Source organism: Mycteria americana, chromosome 10, assembly GCF_035582795.1.
Source record: "Mycteria americana isolate JAX WOST 10 ecotype Jacksonville Zoo and Gardens chromosome 10, USCA_MyAme_1.0, whole genome shotgun sequence".
In the NCBI taxonomy this organism is placed as follows: domain Eukaryota; kingdom Metazoa; phylum Chordata; class Aves; order Ciconiiformes; family Ciconiidae; genus Mycteria; species Mycteria americana.
In genome coordinates this window covers 7286079-7306194 of record NC_134374.1, presented here as the reverse complement: position 1 = coordinate 7306194, position 20116 = coordinate 7286079, and positions in this window count along the sequence as shown.

The following is a 20116-nucleotide window of genomic DNA, read 5'->3' as shown; positions in this document are numbered from 1 at the left end:
GGGTGACACAAAAGGCCTAGGCATCAAATTGCTACTTATTCCGATATAGTTATCTTTAATTTTTTTAAAATGTGATTAAAGCTTTTAATAACATTGTGAGAAAAATAGAACCTATTTTGAGGTACGTGCTATTCTGCATTGTATAATTTATCTCTGTGTAGTTTCTAAATAAGCTAATGAAGTTATTGAGTAATCACACCACATCCCTCGCAGCTTTGTTGGCTTCCTGCACATCAGAAACAGGCAGTGATATATTAGATGCTATCTCTTGCAGAAGAGGTGTGGAATATTTTAATAGCCATTGTGCAATTATATTTTGAGTTACTCAAGTAATGGGATTTATTGGTTTTCTTGTATTTGTTTTGTTTTCATTTATGTCTAGTTTGGCTTATATAAATCTGCACAATGGAGTGGTTTAATTGCCAACGGAATCCAGGCCGAAAGCCAGCTTTTAAGGAGTACTAGTCTAATGCCGAAGTAATGTAGTGTATGAATCTGCTGGGAGGAGAGGAGGATGCAGGAAGGAGCGTATGGGCTGTGGCTGTAAATCACTGTGTTCTGTATCTCCCTGTTGGAACGTCATGCTTTAACTGTGAAAACCTGAGGAAAGCTGTCTTTTCTAGATTATTGCCTTTTTATTGTTACTTTTTTCCACTCAATATTAATCTAACAGTTTGCAGAAAGAATCTGTCAATAACATGCTTTAAATAAAAGTAAGCATAGGTGAATTGGGTTGGATAGGTTTCTTAAGAAAGCTGCTGTAGCCCACAGCTGTAGGTACTGTAATCAATTAGATGGTTTAAGGTGCAGACCCTCTTCTCGTTTTTCTGCTGCACTGCAGTGGTTGTTCATTGAAGCAAGTAGTTCTTTCCCGAGAACGTTTGTTTCTTCATCCACGATGAAGCCTTTCTGGAATTGCAGAGCAGAAGTTTTATTGTGTAGTGTCCTATTTTAGTAGTCAGCTGAAAGGACTGTTAAACGACAGCATCGTACCTGAAGATCACTCCTGCGCCAGTTCAGAAATACTTGTCAAAGATGCTGCCCCCAGAAAGAACAAATTAGCTCAGTGGAGAGCTGTTGGGAAGCCAAGTGTAGGTTGAAAGAGAAGGACGTATCCTGTTTAGAATAACCCAATCTTTTCCTAAGGAATGCATTGTTGCACAGTTAGTCCAAATATACTAGTCTTGATAAACGTCATTGTTTCGTGTGGTACGATGAATGTCCGTTTGTCTGCTTGTTTCAGAAAGTCAGCTATAGACAAGATTTCTGATATTACGTGAAAACAATGTGATCCCAGTTGGAGGAAAAGCACGTGAAATAGCACTTACATATGGTACCATTATTAAATGAAATACAATTATCATATACAGGGACAGTGGTATACATACAGCAGTTGCTCTGAAGTATTTACAAATAATGTCCATTACAAATACTATGAATCTACTGTTGAAACAGGTCTGTGTTGTGCCTTAGCGTGCATGTGCAGCCGTTCCACCGGGACTCCCTCGTCCGCTGCTTTAAGAATCCACTGCATTTGGTCATGGAAGTTGTCGGCCAGTTCCCAAGTATTGCTTTGTCCTTTTCTTGTAGTACAGCAGCCTTAGTGTTTTCTTGTATGCCGTGTTCAAAATCATCTCCTGTCCCACTGGAGATGTATTCTTGGGCCAGTTTTAATTCCTGGAACGCTACCAAATTTGTGGTTACAAATAAACTGAGATTAATCCATATGGTCAGATACGCAACACTCTACACACGTTCTTGTCACTTAAATGAGTTTTCTTTCTCTCTTTCTTGTAAAACATGTGTGCCTTTTTTTCTATGGCTGGCATGCCACAGAAGTTCAGCAGAATGAGCAGTGGCGAACCGATGCTCAAGTTTGATTCTCTTAAGAGGTGTAAATAAGACAGACACTGGAGAGGTGCATCCTTGCTCTATCCACGTGCAAACGGCCACTTCACTTTTGCCTAGGGTTGCCCTAGGCTTCTACTGAGGAAGAAGTATAAGCACACCGAATGTGTGATTTGCGTCCTTCCCAAATTCATTGCCTTTCTTAAAATACTGAGCTGAATTTAGTGTTCAGTTTAAAAATGCTATTTCAGTAATTGTTTAAAGGCCAACTGGTGAGGCACTAAACAAAAGCTATCATGTTTATAAAGCAAAAAGCATTTTCTATAACAGGTTCTTGCTATTTTGTGATGCGGTGGGGGATGGGAAGGCTTTGAAACCTACTCTATGAATCATTCCCAGCATTTCATGTTACTGAAACGTGAATATTATTTTTAAATGTGTAACTATGCTATTAGAGCCTTTTGTGATTTAGAGAGAGCTTTCAGAATACTAAAAAGTCATTATTTACTTTCTTCCAGTCTATTAGTGCAGAACAATCCTCACACAGGCTCTGCAGTGGCAGGGTTGATTGGTTCTCGGTGGACTTGTCTTGTTAATAGGAGAAAAGAGGCTCTTGCTGCTATTTCTGCTCCCGTCTGGAACATGACTTCTCTAGACAGCTAATTGTATTGCGTTTGAACTGCCTCCCTGGTGTGACAAAGTTAGGTATCCTCGGACCTTTACATTAAATAAACGCCTACTCTTCACATGTGCCAGAGCTTCCAGAGTTTACCAAACGACAAGACTGGACAACAGTTACTGAGAGGTGTCGTCTGCCTTTAGCCTGGTGAAACCCCACTGTTGTGAAGCTGGGAATACCTCTAACCTTGGCGAGGTTAGGCAGCTTTGTTGAATCTCATCATTTTTCCCTTCTACACTCCTTGCGCATGCTCCTGGCGCTAGCAAATATTTACACGGTGGGCTTTGGATCGCTTTGTCTCCTAAAACTGGAGTGCTTAACGCACTCTCTGTCTCATCATTAATTAAACTTCAGAGATGCTCTTACGTAGGGCTAGTAGGGCAATTATGTTCTGCAACGTAGCTGCAATAAATGTGATCTGGTTGGAAGCTTTGCTGCAGTAGCTGTAGCTCTGCAGCTAGGAGTGAGTGAAAAAAGTGCTGCAGAGGTGGTGGTTACATGTAGTTCCTTGCAGTGCTCCTGCCAGTGGCTATTTATTGAACTTTAAATATATGTGTAGCTGCTACCTGTCAGCAGTAGTATCTGAAATGGCAAGACGGAACAAGTCAAGCTCTGTAAGATAATATAGGCTTGCATTAAGTTTTAAACCATTTTTCTAAAATCATTAAAACTATATTTTCACCTGTGTTTATTAAACTGAGATCCATTAAAAACTGGGTTTCTGTTAACTTGACTGCACGTTGACAACAGCAACAACAAAAGCCCCGTTCAATGTCTGTTTAAATTACTACAGTTATGAAGCGGCAGTATCTATTAGCTTCTTTTTGGGATGGCTTATAAATATTAACAAACGTGCAGATCATCTCTGAAATTATACAGTGAGAAGGGGTTTAAGGGAGAACTGGTCTTTTTTTGCAAGTACTTCAAAGACTTGGAGAATGTTTCAAACGTGCAGGTTCATTTTACATCGGCTCATCTGTGCCTTTGCGTCACACAGCGTCGTCCTTCTCCCTCCCCTTAGATATAGCCCAAGTGTCATTCTGCCAGGGTCGGTTTTGCTGACGAATGCAGTTAAGGCAAGCCTAAGGAGCCATCTTCATCCTTTCCTTCACATTTACTTCATAGATGCTTCATGTATCGTTCAAAAGAATGTGGGTACTACAGATTTCTGGAGGACAACTGGAAAAGTGCATGTAGCTGAGAAAGCAGCACAACCAATTTTTTCCTGCGCTGTAATACATAAAACAACTCAAGGCTTGCTCTTGATACTGAGCGTCCGAAATCCTGCTTGAATAGAGTGATGCATACATCCTGCCCCGTTAGGGAGAGATCCCGAACAGGTAGGAGATGCCCATTAGGGATCTCGCGTGCCACTCTTTGCTGTCCCAGCGTCCCGCCCAGGTAAAATTTACCTGCGGGGGAAAGGAAGGCATTTGAAAGCTGTGGGATAGTACTGACATTAAGGGCCAGAGTGCATGAAGGCTGAAATCCTGTAGTAAGTCTTACCTAACAGAGCACATTTATGTGCGCTGCTTAAATCTGACAGCCAAGCAAAATGACCAGCTTTAGTAACAACATATTATCTCAATGTGTTCGTAACTTTTAATGAATGGAATAAAACATGACAATATCGTTTCGGGTTTAACTGTGGAAGAGACACATGTGAGTTTAAGTTTTGATCTGGATCATAAATGGGCATTTTTCAATCCAATTTTTCATGGTTTGAGTGAGAGTTACGTGGTTAAAAATGACTTCAACAGACAATGTAAAATTGGTGGTGGCCATTTATAATATGAACCACTAACAATTGAATAATATCTAGTTTATTTTCTCCAGGGTATAGTACCTAGTTTATGAATGCACTTGTACTTCAGAAATCATTCTCAAGAGCAAAAGGGAGAAAAATGAAAAATCCATTTTCCTTCAACCCCTTGGGTCTTTATTTAATTTTTAATGACATAGAGACGATACTTCATCAATGGCAACAATAGAGCATTTTCAACATGCATCTTTGCGAAAACAAACAGAACAAAATCTTAAACCACCGCTAAAAATCCCTAACCCACAGCCCAAAACAAATAAAGCAAAGGAGCTGCCTTGGGACACGAAAGAGATTTAAAATCAAATGGATTTTTGAAGCATTTAAAGATTTGAGTTACTTAATTTAGCTGTGAGATGTTTTTATATACCATACAGCAGAATGCAGACAGTCAATATTAAGCATTTACATGATTTTTAGGTGGCATAATACTTATTTCAGAGCCCAAATCTATCAATACTGTGTATTTGCTTTCTGGTTCTGGCTCACGTGACAATGTGAGCTCTGGGATCAGAACAGCTCTGCCTTGAATGTGATATTTGTCCTTTCGTTATGTTAAACATTGACTATAAAGCTGCGTATATGTCACAGGACAGTGTCACTCAAAATTCAAATAACTGAATTCTGCTAAGTGAGCTAGTGTAACATGTTAATATTGTGTGAGAAAAAGATTTTTCTCCTGTTCATGTAAAAGTGAGCTTTCACAGTTTGAAGCACAATGGCGTCATGAGATAATCTAATTTAGCCTCCTGTATATCACAAGCCGTTGTAGTTTATGCACGTACCCTCGTATTTTATTTTGTTCCCACCGATATTACTGAGCTCATCCTCCATCTGATCCTGATTCAAAGATACCAAGAGGAAAAAAAAGGTGGTGGTGTTGGGAAGGGGGGTGGTGATATCCTTTGGTGTTTTATTCCAGAGTAATTATCCTTAAACTATGTGCCTTATTTCCAGGTCACATTTGTCCAGCCTGAGTTTCTTACTAGATTCTTCTTTGCTGCCAGATTTACACTCCTTTCAGTTTTATTATTTTTTCTTAGATGAAGCCTTAGATGCTCTGATCAACTCTCAGTCCTTTCCTTTGTAAATGTTCACGGTTTCGCATTTTCCTAATGTTATCAAATTATTCATTTGTTTTGTTAAATGTGAATGCCAGGAGCATATTCAGTTCTTTGGTGTCCATCTTGCCCTATTTCATATAGTAGAATAAGGAAGTTTCTTGTGGCTTTTTTGGCAGAAAATTGGAAATCTTGCTGTTCAGGTTTTAGCAGGAAAACTACCTGTGTCATGTAGTCATCACATTATTGTTTTGCTTTCTGTGACCTTGGTCTATTGCCAAAAATACATAATACCTCTTACTTTCACTAGGAAATCTCTCAGTCCATATAGTAAGGCTTCTATAAAGTGGAAGAAGGAAAAGCTCTCATTCTCAGACTAAGGGAATATTTTTCTAAGAAATATTTCTATTACAGCCATTGTTAACTTGATTTTCAGTGCATCATTCAGATTGCAAGAATCTAGTAGGTTGCTAGTAACTCTCTTTCAGAAAGCAGGTGAGGAATCTAGATCATCTCAATGCATTAGTCGCAATCACCTTTATATATTATTGCATTTTAAAGCTCCATTTAAAGAATAAAAATTGGAACTTGATTTACATTAACGATCAACATGTAACTCAGTCAAGACTAATGCTTATCTTTAGCTCTGTGCTATCATCCTTAAATGTTTCAGCAGGTACTTTGCATAGTGCCTGCACTGTAATACCTAAAACAACTGGTTTGGAGCAAAAGTGAACTTGCTGCTGTTTCGTTGTCCAAGGCACAAATTTAATATTTACTGCTACTTTACTACCGATGGCACCAGTACTACTACTTGCTTTTTCCTTTCCGTTGTTGTTGCTAGAACATATTGCTGATCATTTACTTCCCTCTCCTAACGCTCTTTCCATAACTTGCTGCAGTAGGTGGTATTATCATGCCACTTATGCCAGCTGTATGTAGAAGTTGCATATCCAATGGTTTATACATTCGTTACACACAGGACAGCCTGCGAAAATAAAAGTACAGAGCATCAGCTCTCAGACAGCATTTGGAAACTTCATACAGTACCCGGAATTCCATCCTCATTGTGCATCGCCAGCAAAATGACTTTCTGCATAGCAAGCCTAAACATTCTTTACACCCATTAGCAGCTGAAACTCTCCTAATAGTCAGTGTTGGTTTTTTTCTCATGCACTGTGATTAGTTGTTTTGCTGCCTTAGATGGCAGTTCTGCTAAATTTTTATTGCTTCGAGTGCTCATGGCTCATTTATTGTTTTATTTTTCTTCTGTTTGCTTACTGAATAGATTTATTACCTTTGCATGAAATAATTCTTTTGAGATAACTACTTACTTCCACAGAGGCTTCTTCAGTTTTAAATTATTCTGCAGTTTTTGATTTCTATTACTAATATACAAAATGTTGTTAGCAATCCACCTAGCTTCTGAAAAAAGGTGAAACAATAAGAATTAGAAGAAACTCAGTCAGGAAAAAAACCAACTTATTTTATAAGTTCTCACTTTCAGACCTTTGTGTTTAAAGGAGACTTCCCTGATGAATGGCAATTTCTTCCCCAGACTAAAAATTCTGGCGTTGCATGTGATTCTTGGTATGCATTTTCAGAGGTGCTCCGTCAGGATGCTCAGTGTTCCGAGGAGCGCAGCTCACATATATTCCTCTAGATAAGTACATGGTCAGATTTTCAAAAATAATGAAGCGCTGCACAACTGCGGGTTATTCTCAGTCTTACTAGACTCGGTTATGAGCATGCTTCAAGCCTCTGCTCTGAAGCTGCTGAGACAGGTTAACAGTACAAAGCAAACGGCCATTTTGTAGAATGAAACAAAAAAAAAATCTCTCCAAATTCTAAGTAAAAATCTTATAGCGGTAGGGTAAGCAGTTCTTGAACGCTTTCACTGTACAATCTGACCTCTTATTAGGTGATGCTTACATTAGAAGAGCAGCTATTTAATAAGAAAGAGAGTAATTTCCACAGAGCACTCTCAAATTCAGACCAGCCTGCTTTTATAACTTACTGTAGTTTTAAGGTTAGTTGTCGCAGACTTCTGTATGGTTTATCTACAAATAGTTAAACTGTAAATAGATGTTGTCATCTGAAGTACATGGTAACCTTAATATTAACATTGGGAATAGTCTTAGCATGGTGAAAAACAGATGAGACGGGAACATATTCCCTAGCAACAATGCAGATATTGAGTTACATGAGCAATTGGATACCAGTCTTGTCACAGATATTACATTTCTCTGTATCACTGAACACCAGCTAATTAAAAAGTGCATTTAGCCAGAGGAATTATTTTTATGAATTCACAAATATGCTTTAAGCAAATACAAAGAAAATGTAATAAAGCTTAATTTACTTATGAACACTCAACCCCATCTGCTATATACCTATATATCAGCATTAAGATTATCCAGTATTGTTGTAGTATGCCTTTTTTCAAAATATGTTCAGCTCATTAAAAACAGAGAACTAAATTCTCATCTTCCCGAGAACATGACTATGAGAAACAAATTCAAATGGTGATGAAATAATTGTTTTGTTTAATTTCCGAAGAGTAGTATTTAATGTGACAGCACTCAGACTTGCTTCATTCATTCATGGATGGAATTAAAGGAGCTTCTTATTTTCATATTGCTGCATAAAGTAACTGCCACGTCCATTCCTGTGGACAAGTGATTTCCCTAGATAATGACGACGGATTTCGTATCTTCTCCAAAAGGAAGAGTAGGAACAGAACAGAACGATGACTTGTCTCTCCTACATCTACCAACGTGTCTACCGTTGTGTGAAATTCTGCTCGAGAGCATACTTAAAATGTGTACGTGAACCTTAAAAGGTGGATGCAGAATGACTGCTGACCACAGATCATGTAGACAGAGCTGTGTAAATCATTGCATTTTATTTGATTCTGTTTCAGTTCTTAGTCTTCTAATTTTCAGAAAAGCAGCTAGATCAAACTAGTTAGTATCTTTTCTTCACATACGTCCACTAAACGCGAGTCTGCTTAAAAGTTTACTTTCAAGTAAAAATAATGATGTTTAAATTGAAAATAAAATAAAAAAACCCTAGTTTTTAAAAATTACTAGTCCTAGTAAGTTTGTGTTCTGCGCTTTGTAAAGTAGTAATTCACTAGTGAAACTAAGGGAGAAGCTATATCCTCAAGGGTTCCTTTGGGGTTTTTTCTTCCCACCCCGCCAAAACCAGCAATAATCTGTTACTTGGGATGAATTCTTCAGTCCCAGCAGGACTGTTTAGAATCAGAAATGAGGAAGGGGAGGTTTTAAATCCACTCCTTGAGCATATTGCCTCGAGCAGGTGTTTGCTGTCTATTGCCAGAAAGCCAAGTCATTCATGCAGTCGTACATCCACGCGCAGAGCGGCATAGCACCATGGCACTTCTCAGGAGAAAGTCCCAGCCTCTCTCCAACCAGACAGTTGCCGCTGATGATAAGCCATCCTCTCCTGAAGATGCCAGGCAACCGATACAATTGCTCTGCACCCTTGGTCTTTCTCCTTTATTTCTGAGCACTGGAGTGGTTCTCTCTTCAGCTATTCTTGGCTTCCTTAGCCTCTTAAAATAGGACATTTGATGCATGCTGTCTTCCATGACAACATACATTAATTCCAGCTTTCCATCGAAGCTTAAGATGCTTTAAGTTAATACGGTAAAAAATTAAAAGCTAGTACTGTACTCATTTATGTTCACGCTGTGCTCCCTATGTACCTCTTCAGCTTCTGCTTAACTTTTGTCCGTTATCACAAACGTAAAAGCCATCGCTGTGCACTGCTGGCTCTGACTTGAGCCCATCTACCAAGTAATTTTGTTGACAATTCCCCCACTACAGTTGCTGACTTGCAAATATCTGTTCTGTGGAGAAAAAAAAACAACCCTTTCACGTAGCTCTGCCAGTAGAGCTCGCTTCTCACAGTACTGCGTTAGTAGCCTGCATTTTACATGGGTTATTGGCTGAACTAAATTTTATGTGACGTATTCAGAGACGTATGACTAGGAAAGCAGAACCAAATAATTTACTGCAAAGAATTTAACTTTTTATTTTGTGGGAGAGGAGGAGATTTTTTTTATAAGCTACTTGTTTTCCTGGAGTGCGTTTGCTGTACAAGACACAACATTGCTGGTGGGAGATCATTTGTGATGCTAAGAACATTTGTGTTGTACATTTGAGCTGAACAGAAGAATATTGATTGGATATATGGAACTAACTCATTATATAGGTCTTTGATAAGGTGTTTTGAACTCTGAATTACCTCGTGAATGCAGGACTGATTTTCATGACAGTCTCCAAATTCACCTTGGATTATACAGTTGTGTAAGAATTCTTACAGGGTGTACAGCCAGCATATTGTTGCAGATATTAATTTCAAAAATGTATTCAAATACAGTCCTTTGAACTGTCCACGCACCACCACTCAGTGCAGTTTTTGTCCACTAAACATTATGAGTAATAGCAAAACTGTAGACTGTAATTTTCTCATGACTTTTCTGTTGTAAAAGATCATTCCTAAGCCTCTCCAAGTGTATACTGCTTTTCTACTTTAAATTTTTAAAAAAACAACAAACAAAAAACCCCCCAAACCAAAACCTTGCTGTTTTCTAACCATTTCTTATCCCTTGAGCTGTCACCTGGCAGGTTTTGCATTATTTAGCATTTTTTAATTCAATATGAAAGATTTCTTTAAGAAACAACTTGATCTATGTAGAAATAGTTCTCCTTTCAATTTTTCAACTATTTGAGTCAAAAAGTTGCACTATGTCATGTTAAGAAGAATCAAGACAACACTGAGCTCTTTCCATTCTGCACATGAGCTCCCTGTGAATTTTTAATCTTTCCTTATTTTGTAGAAGAGAGCACGATGGTGAGGAGTACTATAAAACACCAGGGACTGGAAATGCAGCTTTTGGATGCGAGGGAGCGATAGGTCAGCAGTAGGCAGACAGCACTGTGAGATGGAGGAAAATTGACAACTTCCACAAACAAAGCTGCAGCTCAAATGCATTGAAAGGAAAGGATTTCACCTTTGTCTTTCATTTTCTTTTTGATGGCGTTGAACACTGCAGAACATTTGTTCAGTGGAGGATGTAGTCAAAAGAGTTTGTTGTCTCTTCATTGGGAGAACAAGGGAAGAAAAGGATGCTTTGAGGAATGCTTTTTCTGTGCCCAGAGGCTCTATGTTTGAAGTGACAGAACTACATGTAAAATCAAAACGATTACAAACCATACCAATATAAACAATTTTTTTCCTCATCGCTTCCTGAGATTATCCTGTCTTTTATACTGGTTTGATTCATTTTGGGGTTATGCATTAGGCTTACATTTCAGATGTTATTTTTCTTTTTCGTACTCTTCCTATTTTTCTTACTTTCAATTAATTTTTTGTGATTTCCAGCAATGCTTAAATCTATATAAAAATCTGAATCATAATAAACAATAACACAGCGCCAAAACCAGAATTGCACGTAGTGGAATGCATTGGGAGGGTTTGCTGGTAGAAACGTCATGGTAGGCTTTCCTAGGTTCTTATATTTTACCCTTGCACTGTTCGAGGATAGCTCTCTTTAAGTGTTCTTGATTGCAGAGAAATAACAACTGCATTGTTGAAAACAAATGAAGTGAGCATCTGCTGTAAGTTTCGGAGACTATTATTAACAAATGTTGCTACGTTTTAGCAGCCAAGTTTAGAAAACCATTAATACATACTTGTTACCAGCTTAGTAGCACTCCTCGAACTTACTGTGAGCAAAAATTTTATTAATGCAAGAATTGCATGCTAGTGAATTACCAGAAGAAAAGCCTTTAGGGCGGAAAGATCTACCCCATCTACCCCTTTACAGTAGGTTATTAAAATAGTGCAATGATCTGTACCAGTCCCCAAAAGACTCCCAGACACTTAGAAAGACAGAATCACTTAATTTGGGAGAGACCCCTTGCTATGTCTAGTTCTAACTCGACTCAAGGCAGGGTATAGTTGGTTCTGTGTTTGCTCAGAACCTTGTACAGTTGTTCTGAGTAACTCCAAGGACAGAGGTTCCACAATTTCTCTGGACCCCTGTTTAAGTATCAGGCCACCTTCATTGTGAAAAGATTTATTTCTTATATTTAGTGAGAATTTCCCACACTCCAACATGTGTTTGTTGCCTCTGGTCCTGTCTGAATGCCTCTCCACGAAGCATCTGGCTCCATCTCTTCTACGTCCTCCCACTATGTAGTTGCAGATGGCAATAAGGTCTCTCCTTTGTCTCTTCTCTCCAGGCTGAACAAAGACAGCTCTTGTCCTCTCCTCATATGCCGTGTGCTCCATCCAGCTCACCAGCTTTGTGGCCCTTTGCAGGACCTCATTCCAATATGCCTGCGACTGTCATGTACTGGGAGACACAAAACGAGACGCAGCACTTGAAATGTGCTCTCACAAGTGCTGAACAGAGGAGAAGGATCACTTCTCTCAGACTTCTGGCTACATTCTTGCTAGTTCAGCCCAGGATGCAGTTGGCCCTTTTTTGCCCTAAGGGCACGCTGCTGGCTCTGGTTCAAGTTGTCCAGCAGCACCCTCAGGTCTTTTTTGCAAAGTTGCTTTTTCTCCACCTGTGGCCCCACATCTGTACTCCTTGTGTGGGATTCTTCCATCTGAGACACAGGACTTCACATTTTTCTTTGCTGAACTTCATGAGGTCCACATCTGCCCACCTTCCAGGCTGTTGAGGTACTTTTGAATAGCAGCCCTGCATATTGACCGTTTTCTCCCAAATTGGTATTTTCTGCAAAGTTACTGAGTGCGCTCTGTCCCGTTGTCCACGTTATTTTGCACCTTCAAGTCTCTAACTGCGTAGGAAACCTTAAGAGTAATACTTAAAAAGAGGAAGGAGCAGGATGATAAAAAATATATTTATTGATGTTTTTATTAATATTTATAAATTTTAAAATGTTTATATTATCAGATGTTGATGGTCAATGTATTTAAACGGATACCCAAATATAATGCTGTGAGAAGCCAAGAAATAAGTTTCTGTATGGATGAATTAATCTCAACCTGAAGGGAGGATTTCAAGAGATCATATGGTTATTCTGTGGTAGTGTTTCAAAAATGTTCTTGGTAGTCTGTTTTGTTAGGGTATCCAGTTCTTTCCAGGAGATGTGCACTTTTTTGCACCAGTGTAAATTATGTATCCTCTGAAAAGCCCAGAGAACAGTTTTCTTTTTAAAGACCTTTGAAATCTGGCCACAGCTGACTTATATGAAGACCAGAGAATAGATTTTTAAATCCAAGAACTTCTGAGATCACAATGCAATCACTCCTGTGATCCCATTTTCAGGTCTTAGCTTAGCCAGTGCATATTTATCTCGGAGTCATCCTCCAGAAGTACCCAAAATAGAACGGACACTTTTATGAAAGAGAGAGTTTTACTGAATCAGTGTCTAATAGATGTATATTACATTTACAATTAGGACAGTGATATTTTCCTTTACTTTCTATTGCTCACTTTCACTTCTTAGCTTTTAAACAGCCTCCTATATATCTCTGAATTTGTCGGTAGTCTCTTAGTTCAGACCATCTTTTATTAACTTCAGCACTTAGAATGACATTGTACAAATACAATTTACAATGTATTCCTTGTTTCTACAAATCTTTCATTTTGAATGAAATTCTACAATTTTATTCAACTTTATGTTCATTCAACTCCAGAATTGCTGCTACTCAGTTACCCAAGAAAATTGCAGATGAGAATCAGGATGTAATCAGTTAATTGACCTTGGTTTCATATACACTTTCATCTAGTAACAGAGATATTTAAATGTAGAGGTAGTTTCCTCTGTCCTTCACACGTTGGCCTTTAGTTCTCTTCACTAATAGCTTTGGTCATTTAATAACGTATTTTACAGCAAGGTCAGGTTAACAGGAGCTTTTATAGGCCAATATTTTACAGGGAATTGGTGAACCAAAAACTGTAATTATGCACGTGAAATAATCCCCTGAATAATTAGTGATGATTAACTGGCCGTTATCATTGAGACAGGTTATAAGGATTTGATATAAGAGGAGGCAGAAACCAACATGCCAAACTTATGGCAAGTAAACGTTTTATATTTCATAAAGCTCTCCATTTACTGTCTTATATCTAGACACTAGGGCAAGTACAGCACTAATGGTGATTTTTATCAATTAGCATCATAATCTAAAAAATTGCGTATTTAGTGAGTCTTGCTGACACTACACCAGGGAGGTTCAAAAAGTAGAGAGACTGTTGTCGGCGCACGAGATTAAATGATGAGTGTTAACAGTGCTTAAAAATTGTAATCTGATTAAGTATTTTATGCACAATTGTAATTCTTTTCAAACCAGTTTGATACTGTGCAACGGAACACAGTTGCGTAAGGTTTCTTAGTATCACCTTGCAACTTCCAAACAGCATTGAGAACAACGTGTGAACATCAACCAAATTCCATATTGTTGAAATCAATACCTGCCCCCCCCCCCAAAAAAAAAGTGCTAACTACAAAAGGAACAGGAAGAAGCCAGACAGAACTGAAAACCTTTGTGAAAAGAACAAGCATATCATGGCTGAAACATGCATCTCGGCATTTCTGATTAAGCCCAAAATATATGTTCCAAAACTCTGCCTCCATTTGAGTTCCCCCCATGGCTAGGAATAATGACTGGAGATATGTAAGAGATTTGGGAGAAGGACCTAAAAGCGCTCTTGAAAAGATAATTGCAATTGTAATGTCTAAATTGTAAAGTCTAAAAAAAATAAATTATGTAAAACAGTTCAAGTTGAAGGTAAGTGCGTTTTAGGAAAGAAAATTTAATGTGTGCAACAGAATATTTGGATAAATGACAGGAGAAGGAAAAAAAAAGGAGATCAAAGGGAACCATGTTGATTTTCTGGCTTTCTAAATAAAAGTAAAAGGCTCCATTCACAATGAGGATTTACATTTGCAAAATACTTTCTGGCAGTTATGGTACACCTCTTGGAAATAACAGACGTAGGCCCAAATTCCCCCAATGTCTTTCAGAAGAAGGGTTCAAAATAATTCATTTGTTAGCCCAAGTACATTTCCAAAGTGTCAGTCTATGAAGTGTTCTGAGGTCTCTCTTAGTCTTTCCTTCTGAAACTGTTTTATACAGAATATTTAAATTTTCATTAGAAAAAGGACTAGATCCCAGATGTCGCATCTTTCAGGAGACTGATCTGATTAGCTGTTGTATTCAAGTATCTGCCAAGAGCTCTTTCTTCAACTTTCTTAACCAGACTGTCTTTCACGGAGGATTTTTCTAGGTTTATAGGCCTCAGACAGTACAACATATTCCCTACCAGTTGGCTTCAGCTCGCATCCAATCTACTTTCACAGGGGCTATTTACTAAAATAGTACCGTAAGGTAGCTACTGATTATTTTGGTAAAATTGCTCTATAAACTGTCTGCCATTTCAGTCTCTACTTATTTTTAAGCATGTTATGTACTTCTAGAATGATAAATACTAAAGAAATTAATTAGGCCTATTTATAATTGCTTATGCAATTCCTTTAAAAATGCAAATTCACCTGGCACAAAATTAAAAAGAATAAATTTAATAAATGTTACACCTTTAATTTGAATAAAAGTCAAAATAGTCTGTAACTCTCATTCCAGACAATATATATTATTTTTACAGTGCAGAATAATTCCTGTCTTGTACAGCTAGTGCTGATTAAAAGAAATGCACCTCATTCAATTTAATAAAACTAGCTAATTTAAGAAAAGTCAGTGTATTAAAATTTACTGTACATGACAACTGTTCTTAATTCAGAATGCACCCTACCCACCTCTATTTGATTAGATTTCTTATAATAAGTTCTAAAAAGGTTAATGAATACCTTAACAAAGCAGTTCAGGTTCTATAATTGGGTGTAATAAGCTGATATGGTGATGGGCTTCTGTGTTGATGTAATTGTAATGAGAGATCTTTGATGTGTTATAAAAACAACACAGTAAGAAGTGTAAAAAAAAATAAGGTCTCCTAAGTTCCTGATTTACAGATATGCTATAGAAATTGTTTCGTTCGCTAGCTGATGTAAACAGCTAACGAAGCTCTCTGCAGTTATGTATTCCATATCTGCAAGCACGTACCTCAAAGGCAATTACGTTTTACCCCCATAAGCGGAGACAGAAAATTTCTGTTACAAGAACCAAACTGCGTAAAAAGGTGTCTCCTGAACTCCTCTTCTCTGAAAAGCAGTTGTGCTTTGAGTTTCTACTATGGGATTTCAGATTGCCTTCAAAGTGAATCTTTGCCTTTCACACCTGACTTTGGTTTTGCTAGGGTAAAAATGAGAGTCTGGTCATCTTTGCTCATGCTAAGAATCCATTTTCTTGATCATTCAGGGAACTCATCTCTGAATCTAGTTTCAGTTTGTAGTACTATACCTTGAATACACATGATGAATTATACCAAGGAGCCCAGCTTGAATAGATCTAATACTTCTATATTGTCTACTGAGCTTCTTTAAGTCAAGTCTTGCTGACTGCTGTGTCCTAGCATTGCATTTGGTCATCTCATTCCTAATCATGTAGCACCAAACATTTTTCTCTCTCATATTTTCTGTTTCATGATCTTTCAACTCTAGTAGATGCTTTTGTTAATAGTTTCCCATTCTCTAGCCTTGCTTTCTTGCACTACTGCACTTCATTGTGTCTGTTACGTGAGTCCTCAAGGATACGTAGTTCCTTTTGTATGATATCCTGAGCTTTTTCTGTTTTGATGAAATCTTTGCTTTTGTTTCATCAGCAGATTTGGTAAGAACATTCTCTATTTTTATTAAAAAGAATTCTCTTTAGCAGTGAGGGTGTTTTACGAGATGGGTCCAAAGCTGGTCCTTGAGGAATAAAATCTTAACCTTTTCTAAGACCAGTTTTTTCATTTGTTACTCCCTTTTTCCTTTCTACTTGTAATCATTTCTTGATCTACCTTATAATATTTTGCTAATATTTTCCCTTGGGGCATCATATGAAATACTTTACTGAAATATAGATCAATGGCAGCTACTGTGTTTCCTTTGTCTCATATGGAAATAGTGTGGATTAGTAATAGAAATGGCTTGTGTGCAATAAACAGTGAAGGTAATTACAGTGGGAGAGGAATGGGAGGCACATGCAAGGTGAATGGACTGAAGCAAATTATCACATTGAACGATGGAATTTAGATATGAACCAGGTTTTTAACATTCTATTTCCAATTTAAGTTCTTAGTTTTCATATCTGCATCCTGAAGTGACGATATGCTATCATGTAATTGACTAACGTAAACTCGGGGGAGGGGTACACTATATATCTGAATGTTTGTTTGACAAATAGAACGTGCAAATGTGAAATGAATTGCCATAATGTAAGTGGGTAATGTAAGCAAGTTCTCCTTCAGCCTACCTGTGAGACCTTTCTTTAAGGAAATATTTAGCTGATCCTTACCCATAACCTGTCTTCAAATAGCATTCAATGTTTTTAATGTATTTTAGGGTTTTGGTATATCTTGAATTTTTATCAAAAGAATACCAAACAACTGAAGTTATAGTTACTGCTCCATATTTATCTAAATCATGTGCCTATATGAGTGGATATCTTAATAATGACTGTAATATTTGTAGATATAGTCATCTTTACATATACCTAATCACAGAATGGTTGAGGTTGCAAGGGCCCTCTAGAGCTCATCTTGTCCAACCACCCTGCTCACGCAGGGCCACCTAAAGCTGATTACCTAGGACCATGTCCCGATGGATTTTGAAAGACCGCCAATGAGGGAGATTCTACAACCTCTCTGGCTGATCTGGAGGTACAAGTAGGTAGTACTAGTGCAAACAGTCCATTACTGTGTACCTATGCGATTTGCGTGCAAATGTATAAACTTGCATTCATGAAGACTGCAGCTGGACAAACGAATTTTTCAAAGTCTAACTTTACAAGTCTGCAGAAGTGTTTTAACATTTTTTTCTTAAGATTTAGAGAACAGTTATTTGCTTATATGTTATCAAAAGAACCCTCCAATTTAAATTTGGCATTTATCTGTGTAGTTGCAGGAAGGGAAAATTAAAACTTGAACATATATAGGATCTGTATTTGTTTCTCTCATACCTGTTTCCCCTGGCTGAGTCAAGCTGTAGGGGAAGAATTTGATTGAAGTACCTTTACATTTCTGCATTTAGTGTAACACTCATTTTTATATATTGAATTTCTCAATTCACTCTACCTAAAGTCTCTTCCAAGGAAAATTCATTCTTCATTGTTATATATTTCCAGTAGTGCCTATGATATTCAAAGTCTTGTATACAAAGGAGGACATGGGTTTGACCTAAAGAACTTGCGTCTTATAAATGAGGACAAGGTATGTTGTATCCATAATACTGTGTCCATCTTAAATCTGAGCGTTAAATACACCATTTTAAATAGATAACTCAGTCTTTCATCAGAGTGCGAGATGGACTGAATAAATACAGCTTATTCCTTCAGCAAGAGTACATTTTCAACTTGTATTCTCTTTAAGTGTAAAAATGATTTATACATAGTTTGGTTTTATATGAATATATAGCCATTTCTGTCAACTGCTTGTCAGCTGGTGTAAATTGTGATTGTTCCCTAAGCCAGTGAACCCATGAATGTTTGCATCAGGTTGGCATGTGCTTGAATAATGTGCTAGTAGCTCGGGGTGACCATGTAGGGAAATTGTGTAAAAATGAAGTTGAAAGAGTCCTAGCCAAATGTTTTTGAATGGACCTCTCAGGCTACAAAATAAATTTGCATTCCTAGTCTACTGTTTCTTACTATTACCAGCAAAAAGGCAACCATTTCATATCAATAAGATATATGGAAGGAATATGCAATGTGAGAAAAAGAAGCAAGAAGCTGCATCTATCACCTTCCAGTCCATCTGGATTTTAATGAGAACTGCTAGTTTATGATGATGAAAATACATAAGAAGCTAAATTCTTGCATTCCCATTGTGTTCTTTTTTTATTTTTAAAAATAGTATAATGTCATAGGCAACTCAAAGTCCCTTGCAGACTGGTAAAAGAAGCACTTTTCTCAAAATTAGATTTAGCCTTCATTTCTTTTCTATTTGCCATTATATTGTTACACACAGCACAGAAACACTGTTTAAGAAACATACCAATCAACCAGCACCTATTGAAAAAGTATTTTGTGTTACAAGAAGTGAATCTGAATATGAAAAATATATGCTGCACTTCTGAGCTCCACTCATTAAATCATCACCAGAATAAAGGCCTTATTGTGTCATAGTAGGTAGAAGTGACACAAGGAGTGATGAACTAATTTACTCTACTGATGAGTGCTTTCAACTGAGTCAATAACAGCGATTATAACCTATCCTAGTTGAAAACACATAAAATTTACTAAATCAGTTGCCAGGAGATGAAAATTAAACAAAACGAAAACTCATTCAGTGTCTGCATTTGAGGAAATATTTTTATTTGGCTAGCTACTTACTTCATCACTCCACTGGCTGATAGAAATCCAAGGGGTCAGTCGTGTGATTCACTTTTATGCAGAAGATTCATCGTTTCACATCTTGCCTGTTGTCTTCCTAATTAGAGTGCTCAGGTCATTTATTTTAATGTGGGACCGTACATTCCTTCTGTCCCCTGTATGCTCCCTTTTCTGTTTACAAGGAGAATTCGAGTATGGCATTCTTTTTTCCTTGATGTTTAGCTGATACCTTACTGTAAAATACAGATGGTATTTTTTGCAGTGAGACATATTGAGAGTAATAGCACAGCGGTAGCAAAAATGACGCTAAGTATAATGGAAAGTTAATGGGAGGATACTCTGACTACCGCTAGGCAAGCTCATGTCAGAGGGATTACAATAACCAGTGTTATTTCTATTATCCAAGGCCTGTTATGATCTTCTGAGTGCAACTGTGCTTTAAAAGTAGGGATGGGATGTTGTATTGAAAAATTACTGTAATAGAGGACTATAGAGTTCAGTGTAATTTTGAATGATTACAGCACTGTTTTCATACTACTTTTAAAAATGGTGGCCCTACAAAGGTGTGTGACATCTCAGCATTGTATTTAGAGAAGAAGAGTATACATCAATTTTCCTCTAAAATGGCACGAACAGAATATGGTTTGCTGTTATTTACAAATTCCCAAAGAGTTTAAGGAAGATTGAAAGATGACAATAAAATGGTGACAATTCAGTTTAGGACAATGAAGTACTTGCATTCCTTCCATGTTTGTGCATGCACTTTCTGTAGACAAAAAGTGGGCATTTGACCTTCTAAATCTAGTTGCTAGCTTGCTTTATTCACTGATTCCTCATTTACTTTCGCTTGCACATCATCCCCTATCTGCTTAATAAATAAATAAGTAGACTTTAAGTGCATTCCTTTTCAGGTACTGTAAGTAACCGACTTCAAAGCACTTCATGCACTTCATGCTAGATTGGTTCTGTATATAAAAAAGGCTTTGCTGCATAGCAACATTATTAGTTGACCAGGATGGGGAACCAAAAGCCATGGCCTGCCAATTTATTCCATTTGAGACTAAACAAATTTATTTCAGATGATCCACCCTAGTAATCCCATTATCCAACCCCAGATAAAGCAAACTTCATCTGAAACTTCAATAGATTTGCATGCTGCTTTAAAAAGCATACAGGAGGACGAAATGAGAGAAGTACTTATACTAAAAAGAA